Source organism: Oryza brachyantha, chromosome 4 (assembly GCF_000231095.2).
Source record: "Oryza brachyantha chromosome 4, ObraRS2, whole genome shotgun sequence".
Classification (NCBI taxonomy): domain Eukaryota; kingdom Viridiplantae; phylum Streptophyta; class Magnoliopsida; order Poales; family Poaceae; genus Oryza; species Oryza brachyantha.
The window spans coordinates 7,674,969-7,687,966 of NC_023166.2; the positions used below are offsets into that span (position 1 = coordinate 7,674,969).

At 41.3% G+C, this 12,998-nt stretch overlaps 1 pseudogene; it reads left to right on the plus strand.

The window, feature by feature from the left end:
* The first annotated feature begins 1,979 nt into the window (after nt 1–1,979).
* LOC102702751 lies at nt 1,980–12,824 on the plus strand (annotated as a pseudogene).
* Nucleotides 12,825–12,998: the final 174 nt, after the last annotated feature.

Genomic DNA, 12,998 nt, shown 5'->3' on the forward strand with positions numbered 1-12,998 from the left:
CTATGTGAAAGGAAATCATACTCATTGATTTTTGGAGTTAAATGCATATGAAGTGATCAACAAACAGTTGTTCTAATTTCCCATATTGCACAGATGCAATTCTGTCAAAAACTACATATTGCACGAGATAAATGACTAAATGATATTATCAACAGAATGACAAAATTGATACATGGGAGAGCTATCAGTACAAACCTAAAGTTCAGAAAACTTGATAGATGGGACAATTTAAGTGAGAACAAATGCAAACAGAGGGTATCACATAGCAATTTAACTTGATACCACGAAGTCTTCCCCCATCCTCCACCTTCTCCGGCCGCGTTGGACGAGGTGGGTGCGTCGAGCGCCGCGAGGTCGGCCATGTTGATGCTATCATACTAGCGTCAAGGGACAGGGGCTTATCATCGCCCATCGCCATGGCCGCCGCCACTGCTGCCACTGAGGCTCTCCTAGGATTTCATGGCAAGAGGGTTTGGGCTTTGGAGAGAACTAGGGTGGCGCGGTGGAGGACGGCGCGACGACGCAACAGGGGAGGACGCAGCGGAGGGCGGCGACCAGCGGTGGACGAGAGCGGCGGAGGACGGCGACTGGCGGAGGACGAGCGCGGCGACCGGCCCCAAACCCTAGTTTTTCGGTGTGGGCAGGAAAATGAGAGGGATTCACGGGGTGGGGGAGGTGACCCGTCACTCGCGAGTCCTGGCCTCCTGCATGGGGTGGTGCGCGCTTGCACTCGCGGGTGCAGCGAGAGCGCACGCGTTCGGCCAAGCTGAGAAGAGAAGCTCGATTCCACCGTTTCTACTCAGCCTAGCTACGTGGCCTTTTTTGTATCTGTTGGGTCAGGCTCTCACTCTCGTCCGACCAACCAAACATCCATCTAGCTGCACGACAGATGCGAGCTAACCCTCATACAGACAACCAAACAGGCCCTACAAAGACACGTCCAACAGTCCAAGACATGCATTGGGACATTGGGTGAACGAGGAGCTCTATCAAGAGGCAGTGCGGTTGGGAGGGAGGGGCATACCGGAGATCCTCTATGCTACGAGCCCGTCCACATATGTTGCCTCATCAAGTCCTTGCCACTTTGTACAGGTCTGAAGTAGAGGGATGAGGAGGACGATAACATCCACGGCTTTGATCTATCTCCTCGACCATTGTTGCTATCTTCTCCTCCTAGAACAACTGCCAAAGAGGAGAGCTGGTGGTAGTGTTACATATCGTCGCCAAATGAGGGGGTGGAATGATGCAGAGGGAGAGGGTGGCACCATCATGGGGGCAAGGGGGTGTCGCTAGTAGGAGGGATGAGTAGGGGGAAAGCGGTTGCTTTGGTGTTATGTTCACTAGAAGGAAAAGCGAAGAGGGAGATATGTGTCGTCTCTCGATGGGCTTCGTCGTCGTCACTCGATGGACTTTGTCTTTGCCCGATATGCACCGTCACCGCTTGATGGGCTTCGCTGTCACCCGATTTGTGCGGTTGCAGCTCGCTCCACCGTCGTGTCTCTCTCCTCTGGTGGGGAGAGAAGGAGGCTCCTAGTGGAGACGAGGAGCAGGAGAAACCTCGACATCACTTCACCCAGCTCCACCATCCCCTGTAGGCATCATATGCATCACCCCTATCTCCACCAGCCTTAGCTACCTCGATCAGCGCCACCCCCAGCTCCTGCCGCCCCGATTCATGCTAGAGCAAGCTTTGTTGGCCGCCATTGTCTTGATCTGTGCCTGGATGAGCTTCGCCAAGGACAAATGGAGAAGGTGAATGGGGAGTGGCTGAGAGGAAGAGGGAGCAAAAGGAGAGTTAGGGGGATGCCGCCGGAGAACTAAAGAGGGGAATGTTGAGAGTTTGAGAGGAAGAGGGAGCATACAGAGAGTAGAGGGAAAATAATTATAATATTTTCTAGATTCTAGGGTGTTTAATGTAAACTTTGGTGCTTCAACATCATTTGACAAAGTATAAGGACTGTAATAGATAATGAGAAAGGATGATATGGAAACTTACACCAGACCACTTTGCATTGTGGATGAAGACTCATGTCTTCAACCTACGTGGCACTATCAGGTCACTTGAACAAGAAGCTTGCATAGTGAATGCCCTGAAGGAGTTAGATGTGGTGCCGGAGGCTTCCATGGCTCTTACTCTTCTTCTTTAGACTAAGAAAAAGTCAATGCTCTTGTATCAATCCTATCGGAGAGTGAATGCCCTTTAGTGGGAAGTTGCGGGGCCACCCTTTGTTGGTTCGGCTAGGGGTGCGGGTGAGAGCTAGAGCATTGTTGAGAGGAGAGGGGTCGGACCCCTCAGGAACAGTGCGAAGAACACAACGATGTATACAGGGTCGGGCCGTTGGGAAGCCTAAAACCTACTTCTATGGTTGGTTGCATGGGAGGCAAGGATTACACCTGGGAAAGGCTTAGTGGCGGAGCGTACTAAGTTCTTTATGGGTTTTTTATTCTCCGAAGAGAGCTTCCCTTCACCTTAGGCTAGGGCGTCCTTTTGTACTGTAAGGGGATCCCACAAATGTCTGGACACAACTCCTTAGGAAAAAAAGAGGAATACATAGCTTAGGGAATTTAATGTCCGTCTAATCCGAGGCGTGCGATGATAGTGCACGTCTTTTCATGTGTGGACCATGTCTTGTCGTGACGTGGGCGGAGCGACCGACGTCTCTTCCATATTAAATGTTGAAGACCCTCGGTACCTTCGTATACAAGGCGCGGCGGAAAGCAATGAAGGGGCCCCTCAAAAATGGGGTGTCACTTCTCCCGTAGAGAGGAGAGGCAAAAAAATCTCTTTATTAATGGCTGACAAGTCCTATCCCTTGCCGGGGGCAGGCGCATGCCCCTGACATACTTCCGGTCCACCGTTGTATCTATCAGTCTAGCGGTGACTCACCGCACCATTCGTATGCCACGTTAAATACGGTACCACGTGAGTGGCATGGTGCATTAAATGTGGCGGCAGGGCGGCATGCACTAGGCCCCTTAGTCTCGCACGCCGCTTGACATCCAGACTGAGGGCCTGAGGGGTTGGGGTGGCCTGACCCCTTCACGAGAGGGTAGTTGCCTCTCAGACCCCGAGCCTGATCCCCCTCAGAGTGGGCCACGTGGATCCGGGGTGGCCACCTTCGTGTAATGAGAGTTGTAGTCAAAGTTTGCGTTGTAGAGGCTTTGATCTTTTCATCGAAAAGAACATGGTAATGTGCTAGATGACATGTTCCCTTTGCGTGGCATACCACTAGACCCATTTCACCTACAAATCCGTACTTGAGAGAGGGGAAAAGCTTAAGGTTTGACATAACTTGGAGAATATGTTCTCATCGGGTAATCTTTAGAGCAAGCCATTGGTTGTGGTTTTAGGCTATGTTACAAAGGTTTTAGTCAATGGCCTTGGAAGTTGGGTCCTATTTTCTTTCACTTAAGATTATTGTAATATACATTATTAGAAATAATCTAAAATAATTAAATAGATTATTGTGATAATCTAGAGATCAGATTACTATAATCTCTGGTAAACTCTTGTAAGGTGTTTTTAAAAAATTATTGGGTGTTTAAGAGCATGTGCATCACCTCATCCTAATTTGGTCCTTCATATATTCATTTACAGGGCCTTATACTATGTGGGTGCATGCATGCATGCAGAAGTTTAGAGACTACTGTCGTGCAAATTTTCCATAGATTTGGATGGAGATTCAGTATTAGGTTCAGGGTTCACGATCCCACGGTTACCGCGGCGGTAACTGCATGGTCTATGGGGTACGGCTTCGGTAAGCCACGGTAACCGAGTTTAAATTTGAGGAGAATTTAAAAATTTTGAGCAAATTTAATGGAAAAAATATATGTTGTATAGGTTGATATATAGTGTAGTTTTGTCAAAGAAATTCATGAAAAAGTATATTCTCGATGTAATTAAAAATCATAAACGAGAATTTTGGAAAACAAAATTAAAAAATAGCCTATTGCAAATAATATTTCATAGGAAGATGGTTAAGAATATTTTGTTGTTGAGTCATTATTAATTTGCACTAGGCACTGGGGTACATAATATTGAAATACAAATATACAACGATGGATGTATGGAAAATATGTATGGAGAAAAATTATATGTGTACGTTAGTAATAATGAGCAGTAGTTATAGTTGTAACGTAGCAATCAAATGAAGTTGTTGTTACTTGTCATTGGTGTGAATTTGGTGTGAATTATTTGATGAAGGTTGATACAACGGTGCATGTTTGTATGTTGGAATATCAGGAATTTAGAAAGGGTCATGTGAAAATTTTCTTGTTTTCCCTAAAACATGTTCTATTTTTCTATTTTTCCTATATCACAACTCACAAATATAGTCACAAAATAATTTCCTATTTTTCATATATTTATTAAGATTTTTTAATGTTTTTTATTTGATATCACACCTGCGGTACCGCGGTTTCAGACGTAAAAACTGCGCGGGAAACCACGGTTACCGTGGTTTTCATGCGCTGTTTCAGCAAGTGCTTACCGTGGGCAAAACCGCATAGTAACCGCGTTTACCGTGCAGTTTTGAATTTAAATTTTTTGTTTTTAAATTCGTTGCGGTTTTTGCAATTACCTTACGAGATCCGCGGGAGCGCGACACTGCGGTTTTCGCGGGAAGAATGGTAAGGGAACCCTGATTAGGTTATCCTATAATATATCGCTGTCTAGTTGGTGTTGTTTAGTTCATTTTTCTTGTCTCTATTAAATTTATAGTAGTCATGAGACTTGGTTATAAAACTACGTAATAATTGTCAATAGATTTTTGAAATAAAGACATGATGATCTCATCCGTCATTAAAAAAAAAATACAACAATCCCTTGTAACAATGCCTAGTTGTACTTTGCATAATTAATATAAGAGCAATAATTTGTTCGTTTTTTCATTAGAAACTATTGAGACCATTCATCTTTTTTAAAAAATATATAATTTTTAATTATTTTGTTATGATTTAATTTGTTACTAAAAGAACTTTAAACATGACTTATAGTTTTCATATTTATACAAAAGTTTTAAATAAGACGAATAATTAAAAGTATATCTAAAAATCAATGACGTTAAATAAAAGAAGAGAGAGAGAGTACATGATATAGGTTAGGAAAATTGCACAGTGCTCCTAAATGAATATGAGTCAGTTAATTCTATTAGATCTAATGGTCATGAGGGGTGAGAGAGAAATATAGCTCACCAAAGGGTAATAATGGTAAAATGCATTGCAAGCAAACACAGAAAGAAAGAATATAATTAAACGAAGTAGTAATCACTAATCACCATTAAAATGCAATAAACTCACAAGAAAAGTAATAATCGTACCGAGTAAAATATTATTAATTCATTATAGGTGTACACATGTTCTATATTTTCTCTTCTAGGAGGATTTGAATAAAATGGTGATTCATGTATATTGTAAATTCAAGTTTAAAACTATGGAAATAAATGTGTTGAACCAAAAGAATAACTAGATATTTTAATTTTAAACTGCACATGGCATTATATAATGCTTATTTTCGATTTGGCTAATCTCAAGCTTATTCTTAAATCTAATCAAGTGGTTGTTCCATGTTTGTTTCAAATTGAACCAAATATTCTTGTTCGACCTGCTATTAATATTTTAAGTTCAAACTTTATATTCAAAAGTATGTGAAAATTTGAATTTTTATTCCTTTAGCAAATATGTATAATAGGCATATAAATCCCTACAAAGCATTTGAATAGTGATGTAATAATTTGATATGGTTTTAGAAAAAAAATTGTATGCAAATATAGAATGTAGTGATTACAAAAGCCTAATTAAGTGACAAGTTTCCTTAACTACCCTTAATTACCTAATTAAGTGCAACCACAAAAAGAAAGAATGCGAACACATGTGTGTCGTGATTTCAGTGGCCAAAACTACCCTTCAGCAATCAATTTTCACTCTTACCTCTAGGCTAGAGTGGTAAGAGGGAGCACCCTAAACAGCTCTATAGTTTATTGTTCTTTAGGAGGCTCAAATTAGTATGCGTCGTGGGTACAGATGCTGTATTCTTAATATACCATGAGATTTATTTGTTTTTTTTAAAAAAAATTAGGGGTACAACTGTATTTTTAGGTTTGTTTTTGTTAAATAGATATTCACCATCTATATTAAGTAATAATAGTTTATAACTTCTCGTGCCCATTCTCAAAATGCTGCATCCGCCACTGATACTCTGATCCCATAGGTACCCACTAGACACAGGCCACACAGAGATAAGATTGAAGAAATGTTGCATTTTTCTGTTTTTATTTTTTGATCTTATGAATACGTTAATAGTTGGACTACGGTTCATCCGTGTATATATCAGGAAGAATTCGAATGTCCCCAAGCACTAACGATAGGGTCATCTTCTGTCTTTTCAAAATAAAATGCCAAATAATATATTTTGCAACGAAAATAATTTACAAATAATTTTGTTATATACGTGTTCATGGCGATCAAAGATCCAAAATAAAAAAAACTACAATAAAAAATCTTAAAATCAACTTTAAATTTAAGATTAAAATTTAAAATTTAGCTAGCAAACATAAGCAAAATCACGTCACATCATTAATAAAAAAACCCTGTGTTGCTGCTTCTTTTGCTGTCAGGGCGTCAAGATTTAATGAAGGGAGGTGTAGTAACATCGATCGAAATGTCGTTATACAACAAGAGTGAAGACCGACGTACCAACGGTTGTGTTACGCAAACGCAACCCTACTTTGGTTGACAAACAACCGACTTCTTAGCCACAAAAGCATTCCTGTGGAAGCCACATAAATTAAGTAGACTAAGATCATTACTCTAAAATTTATTTATCTCACGTGCTAAGTACGAAGGCGTGAAAGTCTCTGTATTACTTGTATTGCTCTAGTGCTGTATCTAATTTTTTTAGAATCAACTGAAAATAAATTAACAGATAGTTTGATTCTACCACTGATAAAAAAGAAAGCAAGGTTAAACCCAAACCAACAGTTGGTCTTGCAGCCAATAGTCACTTCAGGGCCTAGCTGATCGTGATAATTGGTCTTATAGGAATTTGTGTATGCAAAGAAAAATATAAAACAACTTTTATTAGCTAAAGTAAAATATAACAACTAGTGCTTCATGCTATTCTAGAAACATATCTTATAAAATTGAATTAAACCGAGTCGGTTCAAGATTGAGGTGGACAAAGAAATCTCATACGGTCATATATAGATGGCTAAATGGGCGGGCTGGACCGACACGGCTCAGGCAAGGTCGGGCTCGTGCCGAAGTCCGTCGGGCCAGCATGGCCCGATCAACATGTCAGGCCGTATCGGGCCGGCCCACGGGTGGCACCGGTCGCCTAGGCATGACACAATACCACTCGAGCCGTGCTGGGTCGGCCCGAAGGCACGATGGCCCATCGTGTTTTTTTAAAAAATAAGTCTATATTTTACCCCCCCCACTTCTTTGGGCTAGTAAAATAAGTCTATTTTCGCTCCCTCTTCTTTGGGATGTGATTATATATAGCTAGAATAAATCTATTTTACATACTTATTTTTTGGCTAGGCCTTATATGAATAAATTAAATCTATTTAAGGTCCCTAATATTTTTTTTATTGACCCAGGCCGTGCCAGGCCGGCCCATCGTGCCGAGGGCGCGGCCCAGGCATGGCCCAACAATTGGGCTGGGTCGGCCCGGGCCCGACACCAACCGGGCCGTGTCGTGCTTGGGACGGCCCATGACGTCGTGCCTTGGGTTAGGCCGTCGGGCCTCGGGCCTTATGGCCAACTGTACAGTTATACTATAGGTAGATTGAATAAAAAACAATAGGTAAATTCTGTACCTACCTCCATCTCCATTGTTGTCAATGGTCAACATTGACAGATTTAGTAGTCCCCTATGTAGGTGCAGATGTATTTGTACTTAAGGAATTCACCAATAACGTCGCCAAAGATAAAATTAGCAAACCATTAACTTGCATGTCGCGTGCACATGACTAGCGATGCGAGCGAGCACGTGTGATTTTTGTGCTCTCTCCACCACACATGCCTCAAGTGACTAGGAGAGCATTCTCCTTTATAAGAAGGCCTCCTTCTGCTGAATAGAAGAGATGATAATAGATCCTATGAGATAAGTTTTTGTGATTTTCTAAATAATTAATCTTTATATGGGACTTAGCCCATATATTAATTCCAACTATAGATGGTCAGATGGGTTATGTGGCCCGGCCCGGCCCAGGCATGACCGGCCCCGTGCTGAATTTCATCGGGCTGGCACGACCCAATCAACACGTCGGGCCATGTTGGCCCATGGGCTGCATCGAATGCCTAGGCACGACCCAATAATACTCAGGCCATGCTGAGCTAGCCCGAAGGTACTTGTTGACATAAAAAATGTGATATGACGTGTCACACACGAAGGCCTAAGAGTCAATCTTAGACAGCTCATCCTGCAACCGACAAGATAAACATTAAAACATGTCGATCGGCTATCAAGCTGATAGGTAACTAATAATCCGACCGATCGGATGTTTATGTTATAACGGTTAGCCGATAGGATGAACGATCGGCTGTAAAAAGCTTGGATTGGCTAGAAACTTGATAGAAATAGAGTTAAATTAAATATTAGACCAACGTAACCGGCCAAATCACTTATTAATCTTAGTCGATCGGACAAGCCCCTATAACCAGGTCGAACTAGACATACAGAGATTAGACTTAACCAAGACAGTATGCAGTTGAGCACGATATGATTATAGGAAACATGAAGATTGATAAGGCTAATAAATAAACCGACGAATTACTTGGAATAAACAATGAATCATATATCTCTCATAAGCCGATGCAACATAAATAACTTTTGATCTAACTAAATCAAGCTGATTGGTATAAAAACAATGCAGTAAGGGAATCGGTTGCTCTATTGATGTAAATATGATAAGCATGTAGGTCGCACAAATCATCGGCTATAGACAGAAGACAAACAACCAAGATCTATAAAATACCTAGCCTAGATTGCTAAGAATAATCATAGAAGATCGGACCCAACCGAGACAGTTCAAAATTAAACCTAGCAATGTCAGGATAGATACTAAACAGATCTAGATTGCTATCAAGCCAATGAGCCGATGGCTGGTAACTTATCGGCTGGTACTCCGGTAAAACAATGAGTAAAATACATCAATCTGATATAAACCATCTGACAAACGCAATCTACTAGATCGGACCTAACCGAGACAATAATAAATTGAATATGTCAAATAGCAAATATCAAACCAATATAGATCGCTCAAAGTGGTCGACCAGATCAACTCAAAACACGAAAGTGATCTAAGTTGAAACTGATACGATAACTAGCAATCGCGCAACTAGATTAGAAGATCGGACTGAACCGAGACAGTTCTAATCTAGCCGAACGATTACCGTGGCCAGCGAAACGATGGACTTTCCTTCGCTGGAGATCAAAGCGATGCAGCCCCACGTCAGGTGCCAAGTTCCGCCGGAGTTGAAACGTCGGTTAGGAGGGTGGCGATGCGCCGAGAGTAATTGATCTATTGATTGAAGTAGATGAAAAACAATGACCCTAGGTATACATATTTATACTCTCGGGTTGAGGCTAGACCGTGTTGGACACGACATACAACTCCTAATAGATAAAAAAAATAACAAACTCCCAGATAGATTCGATCTCTAACACACATGTCCCGATTGGACTCTAAGAACCTTAGAGATAAAATAAAAATCCTAACTAACTCTAATTAATAGATAAATTTACGCCACCAAGACTTGGTCTTCACAATTCTTTTTTGAATTCGGTCTCTTCTGGATAAAATATCTATCGGCAATTGCACCTTTCCTTATCCGAATCCAATACGAAAATTTACTAAATTTTGGTGTTAACAGTACTATGGTCCATTGTGCTTATTCAGTAAATAAGTCTATATTTCTTTCCTTGTTTCTTTGGGCTGTGTGAATAGGTTATTTTCCACCCTCTTCTTTGGGTCGTGTCCTGTATGACTAGAATAAGTTTATTTTACATATATCTCCTTTTGGGCCAAAACTTATGTAACTGAATTAAGTCTATTTTAGATCACTAATAGTTTTTTTCTCCCCTACTACTTGGACTGGGCATGTCGGACCAGCCCATCATACCAAGGCATCGGCCCAACTATCATGCCAGGCCGACATAAGCCTGACACCAATCGTATCGTGTCATGCTTGGGCTAGGCCAAATGCCCATGCGGTGGGTCATACCATGGCCTTAGATTAGAGTAAACCTAATAGATTATTTATTCTATCATCCATCCTAAAAATATATATGTAAGAGAAAAAAATGGTTTTAGCAGATAATATATCCCATCATCTAAAATAGAGCATCATTTATATTGAAAAGATAACGTTCATCCATATGTTAACATTCAATCATAAACGAAAGAGCAATACCAATGTGAGAGTAGGTGGTTGTAATATATATATATATATATATATATATATATTATATATATAAATGTTTTGTTAGAGTGAATTTTATGAGTAGAGATCTATGTTAGATGGTTATAATGCGGATAATAAAATTTGGATGAGCCGTATAATTCCAACGTGTCATGTCCCACCGCGGCGGCCACCGTCTCTCTATCTTCGCCAGCTCCACCGCCTCCGCAGCAACATGGCGTCGTCCACCCCGGCGACGGCATTGCCGAAACTCCCACTCCTTCTCATGCCTACGCCGTGTTCCGGGAGCGGCTCTGCTCGGGGACGATTCGGCCTGACGACGCGCGCCCGCCACCTGTTCGACGAATTGCTGCACAGCGACAGCCCGGGACCCCGTGCGCCATCGACGAGCTCCTCTCCGCGCTCGCCTCGCGGGCCTCCTTCCGCCGCCATGGCCCTGCCCTCGCCGTGGAGCTATCCAAACGGATGGACCGATGGGCCTCTCTCCACGTGCTGCTCCCACGCGCTACACCTACAGCATCCTCATCAATGGGTTTCTTCGAACAGGGGGCATTGGTGGTGACTTATTGTTCAATTATCAATGGGTTTTGCAGGTCAAAGACGATGGATAAGGCTGAGAGGTTCTACAACAGATGGCTGACGCTGGTGTTCAACCTGATAGCATTACCTACAACAGCTTGATCCACGGATACTCTCCACTTCAGTAATGTGGAAGGAGTCAGTTAAGAGTGTTCAAAGAGATGTCAAGCTCTGGTCTCTTGCCAGATGTTGTAATTCCTTGATGGATGCTCTTTGCAAGCATGGCAGAATAGATTCAAGCAAAACATATTTTTTTGATTCAATGTTACAGAAGGGCCCCAAACCTGATGCTCTCTATCTCCTATGGTATTCTGCTTCACGGTTATGCTACTGCAGGGTGCTTAACCGGCATTAATAATCTCTTTAACTTGATGGTATGTGAAGGTATCGTACCTAACCACCATGTTTTCAGAATACTGATTAATGCATATTCTAGATGTGGGATGATGGATAAGGCTATGCTTATATTTGAAGAGATCCAGAAGCAAGGAGTGAGCCCTGACTCAGTCACATTTGTAGCTGTGATATCAACTTTATGCAGAATGGGGAAGCTGGATGATGCACTAGATAAAATTCAACCACATGGTTGATATCACCGGGTAGGGCTGCTGTAATCATGGTGATTTGGTGATAGCCAAGGAATTGATTTGTAAAGTGTTGAGCAAGGGAATTCCTCCTCCTTGCATCAAGTTCTTCAACTCCATTATAAACAACCTATGCAAGGAAGGAAGGGTAGTGGAAGGGAAAGATATTGTGGACTTGATTCTACATACCAGTCAGAGGTCTAATATTGTTACGGTCAATTCACTGATTGATGGATATTGCTTTGTTGGCAGTATGAAGGAAGCTGTTGGATTACTTGATGCTATGGAGTCAGTTGGTCCTGAACCTGACATTCACACATATGATACTCTTCTTGATGACTATTGTAAAAATGGAAAGATTGACGATGCATTAACTCTATTCAGAGATATGTTCAATAAGAGTCACACCTACAAGTTTTTCATATAATATCATACTCCACGGTCTCTTTCAGGCTCGGAGGACATTTGCCACAAAGAAAATGTTCCATGAGATGATTGAAAGTGGAATCTCAGTGCAGATTCACATATATCGTACTGTTCTTGGAGGACTTTGTAGAAATAATTGCACTGATGAAGCTAAGATGCTGTTGGAGAAATTGTTTGCTATGAATGTCAAGTTTGATATCGTTACTTTCAATATGGTAATTAGTGCAATGTTCAAAGTTGGCAGAAGACAAGTTAAGTAATTGTTTGCTACTATATCTACTTATGGGTTGGTGCCTACTATCTATACCTGCAGCATGATGATAACAAATCTTATAAGAGACGAGTCATTTGAAGAGGCTGCCAATCTGTTTTCATCAATGGAGAAGAATGACTGTGGTCCCAACTCTCGTCTATTAAATCATTATCAGAATTAAGGATAGATATGGGTTGACCTGTAGATAGTTTAGGGTCAGCTCTAGTTCAACAAAATAAGCTAAGTTTTACCATAAAATAAAATTTAGTTCATTTAGTTGAACTAGAGTCAATCCTAAAATACCCGTGGGTTGACACACGGCCATCCTAACCAGAATGTTGCCAAGGCTGGAAATCATATGTCCAGAATTGACGAGATGGGTTTCTTTCTAGAACCACTTCCTTGTTGATAGATCTCTTTTCAGCGTATGGGAAATATCGGGAATACATCAAATTGCTCCCAGAAAATGATCAATTTTTTAGGGAGTAACATAAAGCTGGTAATTTTATCTGAACTTATTATATCCTCATATGGTAAACTTGACTTGTTCCTTTCTATTTTTAAAGCCCATCTGTTAGTACAGTAAATGAAAGTTACGCATAACCATTCATCTTTCATTGCATAAGTAGTTTTGAATCTCTTTTTGTAACAACTTGGCTCCAGTAATTTTGCATCCTCTTTGACAGTAGCGTCTTGTCCTAATATGGTAGTATTTAGTATTTGTTTGTCCT